We start from the raw sequence: 19195 nt of genomic DNA, 5'->3' as shown, positions 1-19195 counted from the left end.
AAAGTTACATGTACGATAGTGGAACAATGTTTCTCTGATGGTCGCAACCATAAGAGTATACATGTGAGAAAGAGAGGCAAATGGCACCTCTGATAATATGTTACATCGAAAGTGTTTTAAAGAGCAAGTAAGTAGTAAGTTTGAAAAGTAAATTGTTCGATACCCACCTGGATGCAGCTCTGATAGGATAGATAATTTAATTAGAATGTATGTACTGTATAATCCTGTGTAACCCTGAAAAATAGGGTTAAGAAGCAAATAACACACACATACTACTAATTTGCTTAGCATGATTCAGTTTGTTTTTCCGGCTAGAATACGTATACAAAATAGAATATAAAGTTAACAAAATGCAAAACAGTATGCGTTCGTAAAACTAGAAAAACGTAGTTTTATTGATCTATTTGTCTAGTTCTCTTCTGCTTCTCAAAAATATTTTAAAAATTCTTTATATTATTATTATTATTATGGCACTTTCATTCTGTAATTTCAGCATCTGTTTCTAAGACTGTATTATTGTAGATGTCGCATTAGCTTCGGATTATTAGCGACGCAGCCAGTCAACTGCTTGTCAAGTTTCGCTCTTTCCTCATCTTTACTACACACACACTACTTTAACTCTTAAAATGGGATCTCTCCCATCCATCCCCCGTTTCCCCCAGCTTCCGTGCTTCTGAAACACTAAAAAAAAAGTAATAATAGGTTTTTGGAGAGGGCAAGAGGCAGACAAATAGAGGAGAAAACATCGGAAAACTATTTTATGAAGAAAATGAAGAGTATTTGACGGTGAGTCGTATTTCATTTGTTTTATTCTTTCCAATTCAAAAAGAAAAACAAGTACATTGTATGTTTTTGTTTTTCTTTAAAAAAGGAAAAAGTTACAAGTGCAATAATGGTTTTATAAGAATTGTATTAAATTCATCCTATTTGGATTAATTTTCTTTACATGCTAGCTGAATCTTACCGAGCGAAGTAGCTCAAGTGGTAGAGCGTTGGCTTCGCATTCGGGAGGTCGTGGGTTCGAATCCCGCTGCCGACCATCCTGACTGAGGTTTTCCAGGGTTTCCCTCAGTCCTACCAGGCAAATGCCGGGATGGTACCTACTAAACAGGCCCTGGCCGATACCTTCCCAAATCCTTTCCATTGTTATTGTTGTTGTTGGATATCCAGTGTAAAATGGCCTCTGGGCTGTATCTGGTGATTGTTAAATAAATAAATAAATAAATAAATAAATATACCCATACTTCGCATGGAGGCTGTATTTTGAAGTCTACGCCTGTGGGAGTATCACCATTCATTTCAGCGACTGCGAAAACTATGGATTTGACACTAATATCGGTCATTTTGGGCTGTTTCTACATGATTCGGTAGGGTCTATCTCCCCCGCTGACCCACGACCTGCATACAATAGTAGCTGAATTTGCAAGTCATTGCTAATTGAAGTGTCACCATTGATCTCATCGACCGCGAAAACTATGGATTTGACACTAATATCAGTCATTTTGGATTACTTTTGCATGTCTCGGTATCCCCCTCCCCCCGGAGACCCACGGCACGCAGCCGAGTAGGGTGAATTTTAGGGATGCGCACGAGACAAGATTTGCGCTGTATCGTCTCGAAAATGTGCCGTAAAAGTGATGTCTTGACTCGAAAAATGTATATTTCTCTATTGGAAGAGCCGTGTCTCGACTCGAATTTTGTCAGCAAAATCCTGTCTCGACTCGTCTCGTGCGCATCGCTAGTGAATTTGGAAGTTAATGCGATCGGAGTTTCACCATTGATCTCAGCGACCGCGAAAACTATGAATTCAAGACGAATATCGGTCATTTTCTACTACTTTTGCATGCCCCGGTAAACGCCCCCTGAGACTCCCCTGGTTCGAATTTCTGACAAAAACTCCTCACCTTAATCTGGGGCCTGGGCCAAGGTATCCGTGACCAAAATTTAGTAACTTTCGGTCAACTTGTCTGGTTACCAGGCCGGTCCCGGTAAACGCCCCCACCCTGAGGCCCCCCTGGTTCGAAATTTGAAAAAAAATCGCTTCGTCTTTATCTGGGACCTGGACCAAGGTACCCCCTGACCAAAATTTGGTAATTCTCAGTCCACTCGTCTAGTACCCAGGCCTGTCCGTATGTCCGTCAGGGAGACAAACAATCTCAATAATTACTTGATGGATGAACATCAAATTTGGCCAGGATGTAGAGGATGAAAAGATAGAAATCAAATTCGTTGACGGAGGTGATGTTTAAACCGGAAGTGATAGAAATCAACAATTTCCGGTTTTAATATTGCTCACTATAGAACAAAAATAGTAAACATGGTAGATAGGAAGAAGCAGTTTCCTGTAATCGATTAAGTATCCGAAGAATCCAATTAATGTAAATAATTAACTTTCTACTAATACCGGAAGTGATAAAAATGTGATACCGGAAGTGACCGTGATTTCATCTATTGACATTGTTTCAATATTGATCTACAGACAGAAAAAACGATTAGATATAGTGAGAAGAGTTTTTTTTTTTGGGGGGGAGGATCGATTCAGCGTTCTAAGAATAGGTACCATATTCTCACTCTTAAGTGTCTCTTCATACCGGAAGTGGCAGAAAACAGCCACTTCCGGTTTTGAAGTTGATCGCTATAGGGTAAAACAGTAATATAAATGATGAGAAGCAGTTTTCTACAATCAATTAAAGTGTTCCAATCTCTCAACTAGAACCAGAAACCTACTACCAAACTCTTTCACGTGATGAACACATGACACTGCTACCTGCTTTACAAAATATCTACTATTTCTATTGGCACGAATCCTTAAAAAAATGTATGTAAGTTTACATCTGATCACAATGTAATATTTTGTCTAGTTTGATCCAAGTTCTGTGTCAGACGTTTCGAACTCGATTTTCTGTGACGTCATAGCTTCCTTCTCCTATTCTCAGTAAGACAGACAAATGGATATAAGAAGCATATTGAACAACCTAAAGTTGTAGAAGCAGTGTTGCCACGTAACTAAGAAGATCTATGGAGAAATGTATCGTTTTGCAAGTTCACTCACTATATGTTGACCCATAATGTTTTATACTCTGTCAATACTTCTTTACACCTTTCTCGTTCTCCGCTTCCCTCCTTGACTATTATTTTTTGTGTGTTTTCGCCGAGCATAAACGCGTGCTTCATTTCATACACAAGCGACCAAGGTACATACACAAGGTATTAATGATACCAAGTTAAATTTTTGAGAACTGAATACAATCGTAAATTCAGAACATGTTTTCGAAATGAATAACCTATTACTGAGTAACCTTTATGTCCTTCACAAGATATCACTGTCGACAAACAAAGCTCACTATTAACTTTTGGATTATTAATAGTTGGATGAAAACAATTACGGAAACGGCTGGTAAATTATAGGCAATAATTTTGTTTCGTATAATTAAATTTTACGAAATAATCAACTCTCGCCCTAACTATTCCAAGTTCCTACATTATTTCCCACAATAACAAGAAGCAACTCACTTACATACTGTTAACTGGCCAATACAAGATTACGTTGTAATTTCTCAACAATGCCATTCATTATTAATTTTATACGAAATATTGTACGTATTTGTCACATTAAATAATGCTGAAATTTATCAGTAATTCTACGTCAGGGTATTTGCCAGTAATATTTTGTAATTTTACGTAATAATTTTAACTACAGTAATATTTTTAAATACAGTAATATTTTTACTATAGTAATGTTACACAACACACTGTTGGTTATTTAACTTGCCTACGTAGTCTCTACTAAATAAGAGTCAGACAGATTGAAATCTTGCGGTTCGAATAAGTATTTTTCTCACTGCATTTCAAATATAAAACTCAGATAAATCGCTTCTGGCTCGTTCTTATCCAAATGCTTAAAAAAAAAAAAAAAAAAAAAAAAAAAAAAAAAAAAAAAAAAAAAAAAAAGATCTCTATTGTTAAACATTACTGCTAGCTCTTGAGCAAATAATCATGATGATGACGGTGATGGGTGAATTACTACTTATTTTCTGAATGCAACAATAGGAGGCTGTGTAAAGGGAAATAATAAAAAAAATATAAATAAAATTAAAACAAACATGGGCAAACGGAAGACGTTGAAAACTATCTCTGTGTTGCAACCAAGCTTGTTTTCTGTATGAAGTATAGCCTCGGACCCGACATCTACCGGTAATGGTGAAGATCTCCTGCCGAGTGCTACATCAGATAAAAGCATTGTTAAACCTTACCCCCTGGCAGGGCCTAACAGATTCTCTACCGGGCAAATAACCTCACAACACAATAACAAAACAATGAGCCTTCACAATACAGTCAAAAAGATGGGAGTTCCAGGAGGTATGGGGGCGGTGAGATGTATCTAGAACTTTAAAAAAGAAAAAAAAATAAAGTAACAAATCTTCTGTTAGTTTCCGATATATTTACAATTAGGAGATTGTGATATATTGTGTCTATGTCCTTTTACTTTTTTTAAAAAAGGAACAAGGCATGAGTGATTAGCTGTAGAAAGTAAATCTCTTAATTTACAAGAATGTCCTTCAATTAACTAGGCCTACTTGTTCACTGAATTCCACGTGAAAAGATGAGAACTAATTAAATACGTTGGAAATATTCCGAAAGACAATTTAGAAAGTTTGGATATTAAAGATCACTTTTCGTTAAAGGATACTACAATGTATCCTTGTACTTTTTGATTTTAAATATCAACCACATAATATTCCTAGTGTTTTACGAGATTGAAACTTGACAACGTCATGATGATCAAGTTTGGCCAGTGATCCGTTGTAATTTGCACAAATCTTAAAAGTATTTCTCTTTTACTCAACAATTAAAAAGTTACTATCTTCTCTCAAAAAATTAAAAGGAATGAGAGTAATTCACGGCATATTATACTTATATATAATTAGACATCGGATTTTTGTTGCAAATGCATATTTTATTTGCTTACATGCATCTCTGTTAAACCTGATAACGGTTTCTAAGAATAATAATACGCGTACAGTTCGAATTTGAAGTAGTATAGTGCATATAAATGCATATTTCAAAGGTTAGACCCTATATTAGTGGTTAAGAACATATTCAGCATATTGTACAAGTTCTTATTTCAGATGTGTGCTTATGGTATGAAATAAATCCAGTTTTAGTTTGCATTTTCAATGTATTTACATGTCTATACAACAGAACATCTTTCTGCATGGGAGAATGAAAGAATGCCTAGTTTATGGAAGAACAATAACGTTAGCAACCGATGAGCAGAGCAAAAACGCTTACAATTGCCAAGACGTTAAAACAAATCTGATAATAATAAAGACATTGTAACGTCGTGTCGACATCAATTCAGAAACAAAAGGCGCAAGGAATGCTGCTCACTCTATGCTTACGTAGCTCTAATAGTCCAGTAACATCTATTGATGTTAACAGGCAAACATGCTAAGATCGATCGAATCAAATGGTAGAAACTCTTTCTTCACGATCGTGTCAATTAGAATCAATATTTATTATTTTAAAGCTGATTTAAGGTCAATCGTCCCTTCTTATGTAGAATAATTTCATTCAGAAACAAATAGCAGAAGTCAGAATTAATTATTGAATTTGAATATAGATTTTTTTTGCCAAGTTTTAGATAAGAAGGAAACATAAAGCGTGTTAATAATTTTCAATTTATGGGTCGCGACCCCCTTGAGGTTGTGAAGTACTGTTTAATGGTTTAGGAGACACACACGGTAACTCAGTGGTAGAGGGCTTACCTCTGGTGCTTGGGGTCTGTGGTTCGATCCGCAGCCAAGGACGTTTCTGGTGAATAATATCATGTCCGTGGGTTTTACCGGAGTACTCCCATTTCCTCCCGCATTTCATTCCACTAATTCTTCCATAATCATTCACTTGCATTAATCATCTGTCTCACTTAACCTAAAGAGCATAATCGTGGGACGTTAAACTCAAAGATTTCATTTTGTTTAACAGGTTGCAAAGTTCTCGTGTCGAACTGAACTCTTAACGACTTTAGTGTCATTGAGAATGGATTATTCTGAAAATTTCGGATGAAATTGTTAACTAATTCATGTCACTTTATAGGCTACTGTATATTTGGGTGATCCTAATGCTCTTAAACTCAAGACAGTTCAAATACAGAAGTGAGCTTAACAGAGGCGAATCTAGAAGGTAAAAACTGGGGGTCCAACCAGAATCCAGATTACGATTGGTATAGCCTTATCATGAGTGTACTTATAAATAATAGCTTCAATTATTTTTGTCATTAAAAAAACTGGGGGGGGCTAGGCCTCCCCGGCCCCGGGCTAGATCCACCTCTGTAACTTAATAAAGTACACTTCCAGGTTTAAGCACAATACATCAGAATCATAACTGAGAGAGAAAGAAAATAAAGAGTCCTATACTTACACTCATTCCGTTAGCATAAACATATTTGATTTTACCTTTACTATCTTGCTAATTGAATGAGTTTAGTTTCTAAAGAAACAGAGTCAATTTACTTTACACTATGCTTCTGCTTCTCGTGGAGTTTGATATCCTTCTATTTGGCACCCTGACTTGAAAATCGTGCCATCATCTTACTAAAACAGAAATGACGGGGTGTTTCAAAAGATGCGTTCTTTATGAGACACGCATTACGATTGAAGGTCTATTTGATATCATTAAGACTCGGATTTCTACGACAAGTCACATTTTAACAACTTCTACATCTTTCTATATGTATACCCTTATATATAAATCCAATATTTATTGGTCATATAAGTACATATTGAAATCATATTTTAGCCTTGGTATAAAAGCCCGAAGAATTTTTTGCATATTTTAATCGAGTTTCATTTATTATATTTTGGTTATATTTTTTTTTTTCGAGTTTCACGCGTTTATATTTTGGTCATACTTTTTTCGAGTTTTACTTACCTAGGTATTATATTTTGCTCATATTTTTCTCGAGTTTCACTCATTATATTTTTGTCATATATTTTAGTAGAGTTTCACTTATTATAATTTGGTCATATTTCAGTGGAGTTTCACTTATTATATTTTTGTCATATTTTAGTCTCGAGTTTCACTTATTGCTCTAAAATATATTTACCATTATCGGTAATGTGGTTATTTCGAACTTCATTTCTCAGAAATATTTGGCCTTGTGTAACGGGATTCGATGAAAATACTGTACAATATGAGGGGTAACGGTTCTTGACTTAGTATAGCATCAACCACTTTGAAAACGAAAATCGTCACCTCAGCCTCCGACTGTCTCTTTCTCCTAACCTGTAGTGATTTCTGAAGACCAGTTTCTTTGTCACATATTGTACCGTATCTTATAAATTTTTACGTACCGGTACGCAATAAATTTTTCAAGGATGACTAACTACGAGGGCTATCCAGAAAGTAGATTACGTTTTCGTCTGTGTCCGCTAGGGGCGGGGCTAGCGCGGCCATCTTGGGGTCAGAGCGTTGCGCAGCTCAGTCGGCATCTAGCCGTGCTAGTGAGAGGTTCGTGCTGTGCTCCGTTAAGATACTGTGACGGTTTGAAATGTCTGCGTTAATTGAAAATCCCGCGAGCTGCGAGGTGCGTGCAGTAATAAGGTTTCTGGCAGCAAAAAACTGTAAACCGATAGAAATCTATCGGCAGCTGTGTGAAGTGTATGGGGACAACATTATCACTGAAGGTGGAGTGCGACAGTGGGTCATAAGATTTAAAAATGGCCGAACCAATGTTCACGACGAAGATCGAAGTGGGAGACCCAGCAAAGTGACTGCCGAACTTGTCGAAAAAGTCGATGTTAAAGTCCGTGAAAATCGAAAGTTCACAATAACGGAACTTTCTTTGAGTTTTCCACAAATTTCGCGAAGTTTGTTGCACGAAATCATCAGCGAAAAGCTTGGTTACCACAAGTTTTGTGCAAGATGGATTCCAAAAATCTTGACAGAGGACCACAAAAATCAGCGAATGGCTGCAGCGTTGCACTTTTTGGACGCCTACAATAAGGATGGTGACTCTTTACTCGATCGCATCGTTACTGGTGACGAAACATGGGTGAAACACGTGAACTGTGAAACGAAATTGCAATCAATGCAGTGGGGGCACACAGGTTCTCCCCAAAAACCCAAGAAATGCATGCAAACAATGTCGGCAAGGAAGATGATGGCGACTGTTTTTTGGGACAGAAAAGGTGTGATTTTGGTGGACTTCCTGGAAAGAGGCACTACAATAAACGCTCAAAGGTATTGCCAAACTCTGCAAAACCTCAGAAGAGCAATTCAAAACAAGCGCAGAGGAATGTTGAGCTCTAAGATCTTGTTGATTCACGACAACGCCCGGCCCCACACGGCAAATGTCACGCGTGAAGTTCTTGAATCTTTTCAGTGGGAGTTGTTTCCTCATCCGCCGTACAGTCCCGACCTGGCACCGAGCGACTTCCACCTATTCCCAGCAATGAAGAAGTGGCTGGCTATGCAGCGTTTTGATGACGACGAACAGCTGCAAGAAGAGGTAACGAAGTGGTTGAAGTCGCAGGCGGCCGAATTTTTCGACGAAGGAATTTCCAAGCTCGTACATCGCTACGATAAATGCCTTAATTTGAATGGTGACTATGTCGAAAAGTAGTATTTGTGTGTGGCTTTCATCTGTATATAATAAAATTTGTTTCCTATACTTTGTTGATTTTTTTATTCCAAAACGTAATCTACTTTCTGGATAGCCCTCGTATTAACACACTTTAGTTTACTTTTCACGCCAAAATAAACACTACTTTTGTTAGTGTTTTCTCTTTTATAGAATCAGCAGTGTGCTGAAATCTCGATGCTTCAGAGATTAAAGATACAATATTTACTCACGACAAAATAACTTTGTAACTTCTTAGTGAGTTATTATTCTTAGGAATTTTTGTTAAACATTTATTTATTTTTTGTATCATATTTTGTGAATTTTTAGGTCATAAATGCATACATACTGTAAAGTACCAAGTGTTTCTGTATACAAACAATGTCATGTGCTCCTTCCTGTTTGTAAACATCACCACATGTATTTATGTCGGAGTACTACACACCATGTGGGATTACTACGAGAAGCAGTTGACGGACCACCAACACCTCCTACAAGTCACATGACAACAGGACAGCAGCAGCGCCACCGCCACTCTGGGACGCCTATATATTATTGGCCTAACATATTGGCCGACCACTGTTGGACTATTGCAAGGGATGCTCCAGATGTAACCTACAAAAGGCAAGCCAAGCGAAGACGCTCAAAATAAAATAAACATAATCCTGTACAAGGGATCACTTGAAACTTTTGTCTACATTGCAGTGTAGTTCTTGCACAAAAAGGTATTTGTACATATTTTTCATGTTTTGATGTTAATACTGATTTTTATTACCGAATTGTTAATGTTTAACTTGACCACGCTTACTTTATTTTCTGTATCGCTGTGAAACTGGTATTTGCGCAATTTTGAAAAAGGAAGTACAAGGGTATAGAAAGCTGTAGGTTAGGGTACTTCTTAACTCCCCAGCTTACCACATCACAGTGAAATAGATAAAAAAAAAAGTGAAATGTAGGTTTTTACAAGGATTTTGCTTAAATGTTCTATAAATATTAATACATTTGTATATATACAGCTACTGTTGTACAAGGGCGTTTTTTTCACAACCTGAGCTAAGAAAATTCTTCTATTATCATTTCCTTTCATATTATGCTTAAATGAATGTAAAAATCACAATTTCAAAGTATTTACATACTTTCGATCAAAATTTGTTGAACAGTGTTATTGGACAGCAACCAGCGGACAGGCACCAGTTTCCTGATCTCCTTCCTCTTGCTTGCATGGAACACTAGGAGAACCCTAACTCAAAGCCTTTAGTCTGCTTCCGGACTCTTGCCTATTCCTTTCCTTCTAGCTTAGCCTGCTTTGGGGCTCTGTCGGGATCCCAACCTCAGTTGCTTAGCCTGCTTCGAGTCCCTGTGACTTTTATCCCCCTTACTGCTTGCTTCGGAGCATTGCGGTTTCCTACGCCCCTCTGCTTAGCCTAATTCGGGGCTCTGTAGATATCCTGTCCACGACGGCACGGTCATGGGCTACCTAATTTCTACCTTACAATTAGAGAAAAGTGTACTATAGTATTTCTGCAAATACTGTTGTTATTGGAAGATTTTATAAATAAACCAGTAATGGGACTCTCATTCAGAACTCTGATTTTATTAAACCTAGCTCTACCTACCAGAAATTTTACAATACTTTTCAAAGTTTTTAAACTGAGGTCATAGAGATTCGAGCTCTGGATATCATATCATTGAAGTTAAGCTTCATACGATATCATATTATTAATATTTCTTTTCATTTTAAGACAAAATTGAGTAATTACTTGCAGTCATATGGGAATCTTTTCAGTGTCATATACTTAACTGTTTCACAGTTACAAAAGTCTATCTATAAATGCCATGTATACTGTATAAAAGCTACAATCACTACTGTTGAATCTTGTGAACTAAACCAACCCCATAGAGGAACTCCAATATTATGCTTTATTATTCACCCTCCGTCTTCCTCTACAAGAATGCTTTTGCAAACATTGAAGATTTTGACCCGTTTTGACCTCCCTTTTCTGCTGATGCAGTGATGAGTTGAGTGGCGCTGTATGTAACTGCCGAGACAAGGGGCTTCTCGCGTTGATTGACAGGATGTTCGAGTTTGGCTTTGGATATTTCTTCTGACCAGCAGCAGCCAAGCACCCTTTCCCCATTCTCTGTTCTCTGTTCTGTTGCTCATCATCTGATGAGGGGGTTGGGATGGAATGAGGGTGATTTTCTCTTTCTCTTTCTCTCTCTCTCTCTTCCCTTTTTTCTCTTCCTTCTAAACGTTGGCCAGATTGGCAACGCTACCCTGCTGCTTAGCACCACTTCTCTTTCCAACACAAACATTATTGCCAACTAGTAACAAATCTTCAGTCTTTTTTCTTTTTCTTTTATTTTTCTTTTCTTTTTTTCTTCTTTTTTTTGATCAAAAGATCCAATATATTTCAATCAAAAATTTTCTTGTAGGCCTTATATCTGGAGAACTACATATATATATTGTAGCCAAACCCAAACTATCACTTAACTCAGTATGTGCTTATTCCATAGAAAATACGAAAATTCGATTTAGGGGTCGTTCTAAAATTAATTATTGGCCAAGTTCGCAATCTTTTGGTGTATTTTTTTTTTTTTTTTTTGATCATTCCTAAAATTCTTGGACAAGATCGCAATCTTTTGATCCATCTTTTATCTTTTCTAAATTCTTGTATCTTTGTTCTTTCTTTTTCTTTTTCTTTAGTATACCAATCTGTCTTCAAAAATACCTGCATTCTTATGCATAAGCCGAAGTATAAACCAAAGTAAATTTAATTCTTCTTTAGCTCCTTAAGGTAGAGTTTCCCAAATTATGCTCGACGGCGACTTGGTGCCCTCGAATTTTGTATGAAAAGAGTGGAAAGAGCAGAGCGAACTGTACGATACTAGTAGTTGAATACTTTTAAACAATTTTCATGGTGAAGAAGTCAGAAGTGTAGGGTTTGAACCGTTATATCTCTCATGAAGTTTTTTACTGTCAATTAATCTTGTTGTTCCTCATTTCTAAAAGCAAAATTAAACTACCTCATATATAGAGGACTTTTTATTAATTCTTATATGAACTCTTAAAAACTTCTGTAATGAGTACGACAAGAAAACATTCTCAGAAATTTTGAATAAAAAAATGTCTCTATGCAGTATAAGTTTTTTAAAAAACATATATATGTCAAATAACATCTAAGTATGCTAATACATTCTTTTATCATTATTACATGTAATATATTATTATTGTGCGAATTAATGTTTTTTGGTTAAAGAATACCAATCCCCAAGAAAATTGTTCAAAACCAGTGGCGTATCCTGAAAATCTGAGCGTGTTTACCGCTGCTTATATAGGATAAAATGTTTACAATGCAACAGCATATCTCGATAGCCTACGTATTATATTTTGATATATTATAACTCTTGCATAAATATTGTCTTCCCAATAATAGTGTGTCTATTTTGAGATATTTTTAGAACACATTATAGTGATCAACCGAGTAGGTCTCGCCATATATACCTCCGTTGCTGATGTAGGATGTAAACACAAATTAATCGATCATTTGTTTTGTTTCTTCCACTGTACCTCATCTGTTCAACTTTGGGGGTAAAATACAAAAAGGGACTAAATTAGTATCAAAACAACATGTAGAAAACGTAAAATATTGCAGTTTAAGTATTATCTACCTTTACAGTTTTGAAAATAAAATACTGAAGAAACTACTAAATTTTCCAGGATAAAATATACTAAATGCACTTAATTTTATGTTAACACAAACAATAGATCTTACGTCGTCTGCTTACAGTTTTAAGAGCGTCATTCCATAGGAGCCTTAGAAGAAAAAATGCAGAGTGTAACGCAGCACAAAATATGTAAAAATTCCAAAAATTAAAGCCTAAATTTCGCGTTGCGTCAACGCAAGCCGTTACGGAATCTGATCTCAAATATTTTCTATGTGACCACCAAATTCGTTTGCCCCTCTGCAGGAAAGGAAGCTTCCCCTCTGTACAGTTGAGCAGAAAGCTTGGAGGTTCTCGCAGACATTTAGCGGCGATCAACTCTCCTGCTGTTTGAGACATGATCCGTCTGATCAACGCTCTTCCGCAACTTATGTGTTGATATGTATAAGATGGTTGCTCGCCGTGCGGTAGCGATATACTTGAATGATTCTTTTATCCACTATAAGGTGTTGGTGCTGTCTGTCTTGGACGACTGGAACACAGGGCATCGCGAAAGCAGTAAGGATATTTTTAAGTTGTTTTTTGAGGAATTTACATAATAAATTATGATTACTGGCGATAAAATAGAGAACTCGCCACTGTTCAAGACAAATAGATACAGATTCATCAGGTGATCGATTCATGCGTAAGGATATGTGGGGAGAGTACTCAATCCTCTCAACTTTAAAGCTTATGCCCCATTGTCGTCAATGACGGTACTACGGAAAATGTGTGTGCCACTTCGTTGTCAAGTGACCAACGTACTACATGTGGGTGTGATCCTGGGTTCGACTGCTGGTAGGGTATTTGTCTTAGATACAATCTTGGCTAGTGGTTCGGATCCCAGTTTGAGCAGTTAATCTCGTTTCATGTGACCTTAGTACTGAAAATAGACATAAAAGTGACCTTGCCTAAGTTAGATAATTTATTTAGTGCCACTAAGTCGTTGGAGTAAAAGGATGTTTATCCGGTTCTTTTCCTTTGTTCAAAAATACAGAGAACACTACAAACTAAGGTAATTGATGAATGGATAATGCGGTGCCGCAGTCGGTAAGGCGTTTACCACACAACTTAGCGGGACTGGTTCGATTCCCGGTAGCCACAGGTGTTTCTTCTCGCTCTTTTCTCGTTCTACTTCTGCTCAAGGAGTTACATACATTTTGCAAAATTGAGTACTTGGAGAAACCTCAGTAGTAAAGAAATATTCAACGTAGTATTGATGCTTAGATTCTGTATTGTATATTGAAATATCGAAAGTGTGCACCTTACCCCCAATCAACTTGGCCTCCTTGTGTCTTATCCTAAATTCGGAATATGCGAGAACTAATTAAAAAATTCATGAGACAAATACTCACATAAATGCGTCAATTAATAGATAACAGTGCCACAGTGCTATGATAATTTTCCTACCATAATTGATATATTAATGCATTCTACTTGATTTTGTGCAGGTAGTGTTGCACACGAGACGATACATTTCTCGTCTCGAAAAAATACGTTTTTTTAAAATTCGAGACAAGAAGAGAAACAAAGAAAGTCTCATCTTGTGTTTGAGACGAGAGGACAATTTTCACGAGTCTTGTAGACAACACTAGTTCACCCAAGTCTTAAGACTCAAACACTGTCTTTATGTATTCATAGTATAAAAACTAAATAGATGAAATGGGTTATACGATTCCAATGAATAGTATTTATCAAGATTTACAAATCATTACACAATATACTCCAATAATTAATATGGTTTAAATGTTGTTGTATCACGCCTTTCTTGGTGTCTTGTGACACGAATGTATTCTAATAACTTCTAGATGAAATTAAGAAAAAATCAGGGAGTAAATTTACAAAGCAAGACAAGGAAACGCTTTTTGAGAATCAGGAAGAGCCTAGAAAAGCGTTTCGAGAGTCGAGACGAGACGAGGAAAGTTTTCCGACATTCGAGACGAAATGAGGAAAGCTTTCCAACAGTCGAGACTAGAAGAGGAAAGCGTTTCGAGAGACGAGACGAGATGAGCAAAACTTTTCGATAGTCAAGACGAGACAAGGAAAGCTTTTCGAGAGACGAGACGAGCAAAGCGTTTCGAAGGTCAAGACGAGATGAGGAAAGCATTTCGAGAATCGAGACGAGACGAGGAAAGCTTTTCCAAATACGAGACATGACGAGGGAAGCGTTTCAAGAGTCGAGACGAGACAAGACGAGACTTCTACTAAATTTATCACACGAGACGATAACATCATATTTCTCGGGAGGGGGGGCGGTGGCTCAGTGGTAGAGCGTTCACCTCCGGTGCTTGGGGTCTCTGGTCCGATCCCAGCTCGCGCCGTGTGGACTTTGTGGTGGACAAACACCGTGCGAGTGCATTTCCTGTTTTTTTTTCGTTTCCTCCTACTTTCTTCATTCCACCATTTCATTCATTTCTCATCATCACCGTCTCCTTTAGCCTAACCGGCATAATCGTCGGACGTAAAACTAAAGATTTCATCTCATTTTTTTCTTATTTCTCGTCTCGTTTGGTTTCGTAGGCAGTAGATCTCTTGTGTATATTTTGAATTTAAGCTTTTTTTTTTTTCATCGATAATATTTTAGTACAAAATATCAGTAACAATTGGCAACGCTGCTCTCAAGCTATGGACATGGATGTAAGCAGGAGAATCGGGAGCAGGAAATAATTTGATTTGCCTCCCCGCATGCATCTTCTCTGCGTCGTTTTGTCATAATGGAGTAATGTGATGATTGGAGCCACAGGGCGCCCGGCCTTCTTTCCACTTCACTGACTTCATAACGCACTTACTTCCGCCAGTGCTGCACCTCGCCACTTGCGATTCAATTGTTCCCTCGCTCGCAACTTTAGCCACTTACTACAACATAGACAAATTTTGTGTTGTAAGAAAAAAGAGAGAAAAAAAGACCTGTAGCTCAAACAATAAGCATTTAATAACACTGGGAGAACGATGAACACGGAAAAAATTCAAAAAATCTGTTGATCAATTTGCAGTCATGTGAAGAAAACGATGTACAGGGTGTCCCCTAAAAAGCAACACCGACTTATTCATACATAAATATTCTACGATTGTTGAGTAACGTTTCTTGACTTTGTATTGTTTTAAAATTGTCTATTAAAGCAAGATTATTGAAGTATAGAAGTACAATAATTATATCCCATAATAGCAATAATATTCAAAGCAAATTTGATTCGTTAATTTGATTGCAGTTTAGGCATTATTTTTTTTAAAACATTGACACTAAATGAGGAAGGAGTCTGAAATGTAGCAAATCATCTAAATCATATACAAATCGGGATCTCATCATCTGAATGGGACTAGTACGCGTGCTTTTGTTGCTCGAGTCCGGACTTCTATTTTCGGTGAAAAAAACACCTTACTCACTAAAATCGTTCAAATCAAACTTTAAAAAATGTTGACAAAGGACATAATATAATGGATAAATGAATAAAGCCGCCGTATTGAATTTGTGTCAAAATTCTTAAACGGTAAAATCACAGTGTGATACCATTTTCCGGTAATGTGCCATCTCACAGAAATGTTAGTGTACGGAAACTAAAAACTTTCACCAGAACTTGTCAAATCGAAATTAACTATTTGTTAATTTCAGCAAAACTACGTTAATATACTGCAAATACTGTATCTTAATCGAATGATCGAATACGAAAGCTATCTTGCCTTTTTTGTCACTAAGTGAATTAACTATAAATAACAAGTTTCGACCGTCCTGAATATACGAGTGTCATTTCAAAAGTTCTGCACACTGAAAGCTACTATGGAAGTAAATAATTTTTTATTGTACAAAATACCTTTACAAATCTTCAATATAATCTCCATTCTCGCTCATGGTTGCTTCCCAACGTTTTGGTATTCCGGATAGAGCACCTTTATTGTTGAGCTGTCTCATCATTCGGGTCACCTCACTGGCAGCTTCATCAATTGTATCGAAACGTTTAATCAAATCAGTCTGATGGGCTCAAATCAGGACTATATAGTGGACGGGAAAGTATTTTTCTATACTTGTCGAGTGTTTCCCTCACTTGTAGGGCAGTATGTGGTCTTGCATTGTCGTACAAAATCAGAACAGCTGCAAGAATGCCAGGGGTTCTATGACAAATTTTCGGACGCAAAACATTTTGCAGAAACAGCTTGTAGTATGCACCTGTTACAGACGTCCTCTGTGGCACTCTATTTGTAGCTATCACTTACTTCATGTCATACGCGAAGATAATCATGAGCTTTGATGGTTGGCTGCGAAATTTCTTCGAGCGTGGAGAGTCGGAACTCTTCCATTGTGACGACTGAGACTTCCGTTCTAGTTCAAAATCTCGTATCCAAATTTCACCAATTGCAACAATCCTTCGTAGAAACTGGTCTCCTTTTGTTCGGTAACGTTGAAGCAATTCTCCTGCGATTCTTTTGCGACAGGTTTTCTGCTTTTCACTCAGATAATGCGGAATCCACCTGGCAGCGATTTTTCTCATCTTTAACTTTTCATTAATGACTCTATAAACTGAAATGACAGACATTATGGCCTCATATGCAATTTACTCACATATTTTTTCGACCTTCTTTCAAAATGTCATTCACAATAATCTCAGATGTGTAGTCTGTTGCAGTTAATGATCTTCCGCTTCTTGGGTTGTCCGCAGTGCTTATACGACCTTCGCGGAAACGAGCTGACCACCATGGTACAATGCTACGATCCACTATACTTTTTCAACAAACCTCTTGCAAGGCATTGTAAATTTCAGTTGGATTCTTTCCACGTGGAGTTTCGATTTTGATATAGGAACGCTGGTTACTATGTGTAATCCGACCTGAGTTTGGTTCATCTCCCATTTTAACACTGAATTTCTCACAACACAGTCACTTGAACCAGCACGTGATACAACTTCCAAGTCCAAACTCTGACTCACAATTGACACAAAATTGAACTTAATCACACCACTCAAACGGTTGAGCATGCGCTGTATGCAAGACTTTTGTAATGATATTCCTATATACTTCTATTCTTACATTCATTAATTCAGAGTACTGAACTGAACTCCCATAAATTCCATTGATGTATTCCGTTTGCAACACAAATATTTAATCACAAATTATCCATTTAACATCTGCTAAATCTAGTATTAATGTTTGTCTTCCAAATTCTCGACTACATTCCCCATAAATAGACACAGAAGACTCACTTAACTCTTACGACTACAACTTTTTCTAATATCAACTTCATCTTTCTCAAGACTTATAGAAATCATTTTTGCTCTATCTTTGTTCATAAAGAAAATTGTTCATTATGTGATTATTTTCCCCTTAAACGAATGTGGAGACATCCAATTAGAATTGGAATAGTGTAGAAAATATGAAATCAAGCGAAAAAGAAGACAATTTGTTATCATACAATACTTGTAACAAAATATCTAGTGCCAAAAATTATGAAGAAACAAACATTGATCATGATTTCGGTATGAATAAAGATAGAGCATAAATAATTTCACTGATGTCTTTCTGAGAGCACATACCACCATAAAAATTGTATCATGTTATATATGGTTTCTGCTTAAGAATTTTGAAATCCAATATGGTGCCCAAAAATGGCGGACGAGGTTCTCATGTGTCATGCCATGTTTCTCTCCCATATCGCACTAACCGGCTTTTATTTCAAATTTTTTAACCATTCCAATTTTGTACACTTCTAGACCACACTCTTGTTGAGTTGATTTTAGTTTAGCGTCTCTTTCAGCAGCGAGGCTATATGAGACGTGAACCTACTGATTAACGTGGAATCCGAACCACATGAGCTCCCGCCGGGAATCGAACCCGGGTCTTCCACGCCAAAGGCGCGTACGCTAACCGCTTAGCCACGGAGGAGCTCTAGGCCACACTGTGTATAAAATAAGTAAAGGGGTGGATACATGTAAAGCTGTACTGTTTCTAGACTTTGGCACAAAGGGATGGTAATGTAGTAATTACAACGATCCGACCGACCACTTTTGCCTCACAAAGATCACCAGGAATATATTTTACAAAGATTGAGTGAATCTCTGAATCATATTGAAACAAGCTTAGAATGAGAACAATCTCCGCCCCAGGGATCGAACTCGATACGCCCAGTTAGGTGGTTATACTGAACTAGGCCTACTTATGTAAGCCAAAAAGATTACTTATTTATCATGGAACAGGCCGATGTATGACACCAGAGATCTCCTTTACACTAAAAGCAGCGGCAAGGAGAAACAGTAAGAGTAATAGAGAAACGGCAATAGGCATGAGAAAGGTGCAAAGAAGTATGTCATATTGGCAATGCGTAACTATTTATAGATCCACCAGAGACATATTAGCAAAACTATCGATGCGCTTGTTAGACTGTCACTTTGTCTTTGCCTTGTTAAGTCTCTTCGTCTGATGTATTAAGAATGGGGAAAGGAAACTATCATGTCATAGAGCATTAAATTTGAAATTTCTGATCTAATCGTAGTTGCGTAGCTGTCTTCTTTCCCGAAACACCTTCTGACCTTATTAATAAAGGTCATGACACACACAAGCAGCCTGAAGACTGATTATGCTGATTATTATAAATCTAAAGATCCTTTGACGATAGATTCTTTCTTCTTCAAAATACACACTTTATTAGAGACACGTGTTATGAGAGGTGCTCACAATAACCGGTGATGTGAGTAGATAGATTAGAGTGGAGAGGCAATGCATTCTTTGGAATGAGAAAATGGTTGATCCTTACCACTTCCAGTTTGAGTATCACTTCCATGAACAAACTAGCCTCCTACCTTTTGACCGTCTATATTCTAGTCAAAATAGGTGGTGATCCATGAAGTAGATCATGATTATTTTCCTCTTTCCCGGACGGACGGA

Source organism: Thermobia domestica, chromosome 1 (genome assembly GCF_964235325.1).
Source record: "Thermobia domestica chromosome 1, izTheDome1.hap1.1, whole genome shotgun sequence".
Lineage (NCBI taxonomy): Eukaryota > Metazoa > Arthropoda > Insecta > Zygentoma > Lepismatidae > Thermobia > Thermobia domestica.
The sequence above is the reverse complement of the archived record's forward strand: the minus strand, read 5'-3'. Positions refer to the sequence as shown.